A 7,500-nucleotide genomic window follows, 5' to 3' on the forward strand; every position below is an offset into this window, starting at 1 on the left:
CGGCTGGGGATTTCAACCCGCGCGGCTACCCGCATCGGTCTTACGGGCGCCTCCACGCTTAGACGCCCTGCCCGAACGTGTTTCGCCGGCTTTACGGCTAGGGATTTCAACCCGCTCGGTCTCTGCGGGGCGCCTCCACGCTTAGGCGCCCCAATGAACCGTGTTTCGCCGGCTTTACGGCTGGGGATTTCAACCCGCGCGGCTACCCGCATCGGTCTTACGGGCGAAACTCCACGCGGAGTCGCCCTGCCCGAACGTGTTTCGCCGGCTTTACGGCTGGGGATTTCAACCCGCTCGGTCTCTGCGGGGCGCCTCCACGCTTAGGCGCCCCGCTCAACCGTGTTTCGCCGGCTTTACGGCTGGGGATTTCAACCCGCTCGGTCTCTGCGGGGCGCCTCCACGCTTAGACGCCCCAATGAACCGTGTTTCGCCGGCTTTACGGCTGGGGATTTCAACCCGCTCGGTCTCTGCGGGGCGCCTCCACGCTTAGGCGCCCCAATGAACCGTGTTTCGCCGGCTTTACGGCTGGGGATTTCAACCCGCGCGGCTACCCGCATCGGCCTTACGGGCGAAACTCCACGCGGAGTCACCCTGCCCGACCGCTTTTCGCCGGCTTTACGGCTGGGGATTTCAACCCGCATCGGTCTTACGGGCGCCTCCACGCTTAGACGCCCTGCCCCACCGTGTTTCGCCGGCTCTACGGCTGGGAATTTCAACCCGCGTGGTCCGTGTTTTTCGGTAACATATTCGTGCCTTTTGTCCCCGCTGCACCGTGTTTTTTGCCCCCGCTCAACCGTGTTTTTTGCCCCCGCTCAACCGTGCTTACTGCCCCCGCTCAACCGTGTTTTTTCGGTAACATAATCGTGTTTTCGGGTAACATAATCTTGTTTTTCGGGCCATTTTACACCGACGGAGGCACCCACAGGGGCCATGTACACCCCGCTTGGCATGTACATGAGGGGCTGCCTCTTCCAAAAATCCTTCCCCCCTATAGGGGAATATGCATTTTGGGTCTCCAGCCACGCCCAGGGTTACCACCCCCTGGAAATCCCCCAGGTTTACCCCCCATTTTATGTGGATGCATAGATTCAAACCGCCCTGCTCCATCGCTTTTGGCCATTTTTGCCCAACGTTAGCCGCTTCGGCTTGCCGCTGGACTGTTTTCGGGCCTTTTTCACCGACGCTTGGCCGTATCCGCTTAGTTTTCCCCAACGCTTGGCCGCATCCGCTTAGTTTTCCCCCGCTGGACTGTTTTCGGGTCGCTTTTGCCCAACGTTAGCGGCTTCCGCTTGCCGCTGGACTGTTTTCGGGCCCTTTTTCACCGACCCTTGGCCGTATCCGCTTAGTTTTCCCCAACGCATGGCCGCATCCGCTTAGTTTTCCCCCGCTGAACTGTTTTCGGGTCACTTTTGCCCAACGTTAGCCGCTTCCGCTTGCCGCTGGGCTGTTTTCGGGCCATTTTTCCCCAACACTTGGCCGTATCCGCTTAGTTTTCCCCAACGCGTGGCCGCATCCGCTTAGTTTTCCCCCGCTGAACTGTTTTCGGGTCAGTTTTGCCCAACGTTAGCCGCTTCCGCTTGCCGCTGGACTGTTTTTGGGCCAATTTCCACCGACTCTTGGCCGTATCCGCTTAGTTTTCCCCAACGCGTGGCCGCATCCGCTTAGTTTTCCCCCGCTGAACTGTTTTCGGGTCAGTTTTGCCCAACGTTAGCCGCTTCCGCTTGCCGCTGGGCTGTTTTCGGGCCAATTTCCACCGACACTTGGCCGCATCCGCTTAGTTTTCCCCAACGCGTGGCCGCATCCGCTTAGTTTTCCCCCGCTGAACTGTTTTCGGGTCAGTTTTGCCCAACGTTAGCCGCTTCCGCTTGCCGCTGGACTGTTTTCGGGCCAATTTCCACCGACTCTTGGCCGTATCCGCTTAGTTTTCCCCAACGCGTGGCCGCATCCGCTTAGTTTTCCCCCGCTGAACTGTTTTCGGGTCACTTTTGCCCAACGTTAGCCGCTTCCGGTTGCCGCTGGGCTGTTTTCGGGCCAATTTCCACCGACACTTGGCCGCATCCGCTTAGTTTTCCCCAACGCGTTGCCGCATCCGCTTAGTTTTCCCCCGCTTAACTGTTTTCGGGTCACTTTTCCCCAACGTTAGCCGCTTCCGCTTGCCGCTGGGCTGTTTTCGGGCCATTTTTCCCCAACACTTGGCCGTATCCGCTTAGTTTTCCCCAACGCGTGGCCGCATCCGCTTAGTTTTCCCCCGCTGAACTGTTTTCGGGTCACTTTTGCCCAACGTTAGCCGCTTCCGCTTGCCGCTGGACTGTTTTCGGGCCAATTTCCACCGACTCTGGGCCGGATCCGCTTAGTTTTCCCCAACGCTTGGCTGCATCCGCTTAATTTTCCCCAGCTGAACTGTTTTCGGGTCACTTTGTCCCAACGTTAGCCGTTTCCGGTTGCCGCTGGACTGTTTTCGGGCCATTTTCCACCGACTCTTGGCCGAATCCGCTTGGTTTTGCCCAACGCTTGGCTGCTTCCGCTTAATTTCCCCCAGCTGAACTGTTTTCGGGTCACTTTTGCCCAACGTTAGCCGTTTCCGCTTGCCGCTGGACTGTTTTCGGGCCATTTTTCACCGACACTTGGCCGCATCCGCTTAGTTTTCGCCAACAATTGGCTGCATCCGCTTAATTTTCCAAGCTATACTGCTTTCGGGTCAGTTTTGCCCAACGTTAGCCGCTTCCGCTTGCCGCTGGGCTGTTTTCGGGCCATTTTCCACCCACGCTGGCACCGACGGGGCCATGTACACCCACGCGCGTGTACATGAGGGGGCACCCATTTTTGAAAACCTTGCCCCCCTATAGGGGAATATGCATTTTGAGGCTCTAGCCACGCCCAGGGTTACCACCCCCTGAAAATCCCCCAAGTCAAAATCACCCATGTAAAATATTCAAAAAAATCTCAAAAAATCACAAAAAATTTATAAAATCAAATAAATTCAAAAAAAAAAAAAAAATTTCAAAAATTCAAAAAAAATTCAAAAAAATTCAAAAAAATTCAAAAAATTCAAAAATTCAAAAAAAGTCCAAAAACCCAAAAAAACTTCAAAAATTTCAAAAATTCAAAAAAATTTCAAAAAAATTTCAAAAATTTGCCCCGCTGAACTGTTTTCGGGTCAGTTTTGCCCAACGTTAGCCGCTTCCGCTTGCCGCTGGACTGTTTTCGGGCCAATTTCCACCGACTCTTGGCCGTATCCGCTTAGTTTTCCCCAACGCGTGGCCGCATCCGCTTAGTTTTCCCCCGCTGAACTGTTTTCGGGTCACTTTTGCCCAACGTTAGCCGCTTCCGCTTGCCGCTGGGCTGTTTTCGGGCCAATTTCCACCGACACTTGGCCGCATCCGCTTAGTTTTCCCCCGCTTAACTGTTTTCGGGTCACTTTTCCCCAACGTTAGCCGCTTCCGCTTGCCGCTGGGCTGTTTTCGGGCCATTTTTCCCCAACACTTGGCCGTATCCGCTTAGTTTTCCCCAACGCGTGGCCGCATCCGCTTAGTTTTCCCCCGCTGAACTGTTTTCGGGTCACTTTTGCCCAACGTTAGCCGCTTCCGCTTGCCGCTGGACTGTTTTCGGGCCAATTTCCACCGACTCTGGGCCGGATCCGCTTAGTTTTCCCCAACGCTTGGCTGCATCCGCTTAATTTTCCCCAGCTGAACTGTTTTCGGGTCACTTTGTCCCAACGTTAGCCGTTTCCGCTTGCCGCTGGACTGTTTTCGGGCCATTTTCCACCGACTCTTGGCCGTATCCGCTTGGTTTTGCCCAACGCTTGGCTGCTTCCGCTTAATTTCCCCCAGCTGAACTGTTTTCGGGTCACTTTTGCCCAACGTTAGCCGTTTCCGCTTGCCGCTGGACTGTTTTCGGGCCATTTTTCACCGTCACTTGGCCGTATCCGCTTAGTTTTCGCCAACAATTGGCTGCATCCGCTTAATTTTCCAAGCTATACTTCTTTCGGGTCAGTTTTGCCCAACGTTAGCCGCTTCCGCTTGCCGCTGGGCTGTTTTCGGGCCATTTTCCACCCACGCTGGCACCGACGGGGCCATGTACACCCACGCGCGTGTACATGAGGGGGCACCCATTTTTGAAAACCTTGCCCCCCTATAGGGGAATATGCATTTTGAGGCTCTAGCCACGCCCAGGGTTACCACCCCCTGAAAATCCCCCAAGTCAAAATCACCCATGTAAAATATTCAAAAAAATCACAAAAAATCACAAAAAATTTATAAAATCAAATAAATTCAAAAAAAAAAAAAAAATTTCAAAAATTCAAAAAAAATTCAAAAAATTCAAAAAAATTCAAAAAAATTCAAAAAATTCAAAAATTCAAAAAAAGTCCAAAAACCCAAAAAAACTTCAAAAATTTCAAAAATTCAAAAAAATTTCAAAAAAAATTTCAAAAATTTGCCCCGCTGAACTGTTTTCGGGCCAGTTTTGCCCAACGTTAGCCGCTTCCGCTTGCCGCTGGACTGTTTTCGGGCCAATTTCCACCGACTCTTGGCCGTATCCGCTTAGTTTTCCCCAACGCGTGGCCGCATCCGCTTAGTTTTCCCCCGCTGAACTGTTTTCGGGTCAGTTTTGCCCAACGTTAGCCGCTTCCGCTTGCCGCTGGACTGTTTTTGGGCCAATTTCCACCGACTCTTGGCCGTATCCGCTTAGTTTTCCCCAACGCGTGGCCGCATCCGCTTAGTTTTCCCCCGCTGAACTGTTTTCGGGTCAGTTTTGCCCAACGTTAGCCGCTTCCGCTTGCCGCTGGGCTGTTTTCGGGCCAATTTCCACCGACACTTGGCCGCATCCGCTTAGTTTTCCCCAACGCGTGGCCGCATCCGCTTAGTTTTCCCCCGCTGAACTGTTTTCGGGTCAGTTTTGCCCAACGTTAGCCGCTTCCGCTTGCCGCTGGACTGTTTTCGGGCCAATTTCCACCGACTCTTGGCCGTATCCGCTTAGTTTTCCCCAACGCGTGGCCGCATCCGCTTAGTTTTCCCCCGCTGAACTGTTTTCGGGTCACTTTTGCCCAACGTTAGCCGCTTCCGGTTGCCGCTGGGCTGTTTTCGGGCCAATTTCCACCGACACTTGGCCGCATCCGCTTAGTTTTCCCCAACGCGTTGCCGCATCCGCTTAGTTTTCCCCCGCTTAACTGTTTTCGGGTCACTTTTCCCCAACGTTAGCCGCTTCCGCTTGCCGCTGGGCTGTTTTCGGGCCATTTTTCCCCAACACTTGGCCGTATCCGCTTAGTTTTCCCCAACGCGTGGCCGCATCCGCTTAGTTTTCCCCCGCTGAACTGTTTTCGGGTCACTTTTGCCCAACGTTAGCCGCTTCCGCTTGCCGCTGGACTGTTTTCGGGCCAATTTCCACCGACTCTGGGCCGGATCCGCTTAGTTTTCCCCAACGCTTGGCTGCATCCGCTTAATTTTCCCCAGCTGAACTGTTTTCGGGTCACTTTGTCCCAACGTTAGCCGTTTCCGGTTGCCGCTGGACTGTTTTCGGGCCATTTTCCACCGACTCTTGGCCGAATCCGCTTGGTTTTGCCCAACGCTTGGCTGCTTCCGCTTAATTTCCCCCAGCTGAACTGTTTTCGGGTCACTTTTGCCCAACGTTAGCCGTTTCCGCTTGCCGCTGGACTGTTTTCGGGCCATTTTTCACCGACACTTGGCCGCATCCGCTTAGTTTTCGCCAACAATTGGCTGCATCCGCTTAATTTTCCAAGCTATACTGCTTTCGGGTCAGTTTTGCCCAACGTTAGCCGCTTCCGCTTGCCGCTGGGCTGTTTTCGGGCCATTTTCCACCCACGCTGGCACCGACGGGGCCATGTACACCCACGCGCGTGTACATGAGGGGGCACCCATTTTTGAAAACCTTGCCCCCCTATAGGGGAATATGCATTTTGAGGCTCTAGCCACGCCCAGGGTTACCACCCCCTGAAAATCCCCCAAGTCAAAATCACCCATGTAAAATATTCAAAAAAATCTCAAAAAATCACAAAAAATTTATAAAATCAAATAAATTCAAAAAAAAAAAAAAAATTTCAAAAATTCAAAAAAAATTCAAAAAAATTCAAAAAAATTCAAAAAATTCAAAAATTCAAAAAAAGTCCAAAAACCCAAAAAAACTTCAAAAATTTCAAAAATTCAAAAAAATTTCAAAAAAATTTCAAAAATTTGCCCCGCTGAACTGTTTTCGGGTCAGTTTTGCCCAACGTTAGCCGCTTCCGCTTGCCGCTGGACTGTTTTCGGGCCAATTTCCACCGACTCTTAGCCGTATCCGCTTAGTTTTCCCCAACGCGTGGCCGCATCCGCTTAGTTTTCCCCCGCTGAACTGTTTTCGGGTCACTTTTGCCCAACGTTAGCCGCTTCCGCTTGCCGCTGGGCTGTTTTCGGGCCAATTTCCACCGACACTTGGCCGCATCCGCTTAGTTTTCCCCCGCTTAACTGTTTTCGGGTCACTTTTCCCCAACGTTAGCCGCTTCCGCTTGCCGCTGGGCTGTTTTCGGGCCATTTTTCCCCAACACTTGGCCGTATCCGCTTAGTTTTCCCCAACGCGTGGCCGCATCCGCTTAGTTTTCCCCCGCTGAACTGTTTTCGGGTCACTTTTGCCCAACGTTAGCCGCTTCCGCTTGCCGCTGGACTGTTTTCGGGCCAATTTCCACCGACTCTGGGCCGGATCCGCTTAGTTTTCCCCAACGCTTGGCTGCATCCGCTTAATTTTCCCCAGCTGAACTGTTTTCGGGTCACTTTGTCCCAACGTTAGCCGTTTCCGCTTGCCGCTGGACTGTTTTCGGGCCATTTTCCACCGACTCTTGGCCGTATCCGCTTGGTTTTGCCCAACGCTTGGCTGCTTCCGCTTAATTTCCCCCAGCTGAACTGTTTTCGGGTCACTTTTGCCCAACGTTAGCCGTTTCCGCTTGCCGCTGGACTGTTTTCGGGCCATTTTTCACCGTCACTTGGCCGTATCCGCTTAGTTTTCGCCAACAATTGGCTGCATCCGCTTAATTTTCCAAGCTATACTTCTTTCGGGTCAGTTTTGCCCAACGTTAGCCGCTTCCGCTTGCCGCTGGGCTGTTTTCGGGCCATTTTCCACCCACGCTGGCACCGACGGGGCCATGTACACCCACGCGCGTGTACATGAGGGGGCACCCATTTTTGAAAACCTTGCCCCCCTATAGGGGAATATGCATTTTGAGGCTCTAGCCACGCCCAGGGTTACCACCCCCTGAAAATCCCCCAAGTCAAAATCACCCATGTAAAATATTCAAAAAAATCACAAAAAATCACAAAAAATTTATAAAATCAAATAAATTCAAAAAAAAAAAAAAATTTCAAAAATTCAAAAAAAATTCAAAAAATTCAAAAAAATTCAAAAAAATTCAAAAAATTCAAAAATTCAAAAAAAGTCCAAAAACCCAAAAAAACTTCAAAAATTTCAAAAATTCAAAAAAATTTCAAAAAAACACTTGGCCGCATCCGCTTAGTT

The sequence above is a fragment of the Carex rostrata genome, chromosome 10 (assembly GCF_964058835.1).
Source record: "Carex rostrata chromosome 10, lpCarRost1.2, whole genome shotgun sequence".
NCBI lineage: Eukaryota > Viridiplantae > Streptophyta > Magnoliopsida > Poales > Cyperaceae > Carex > Carex rostrata.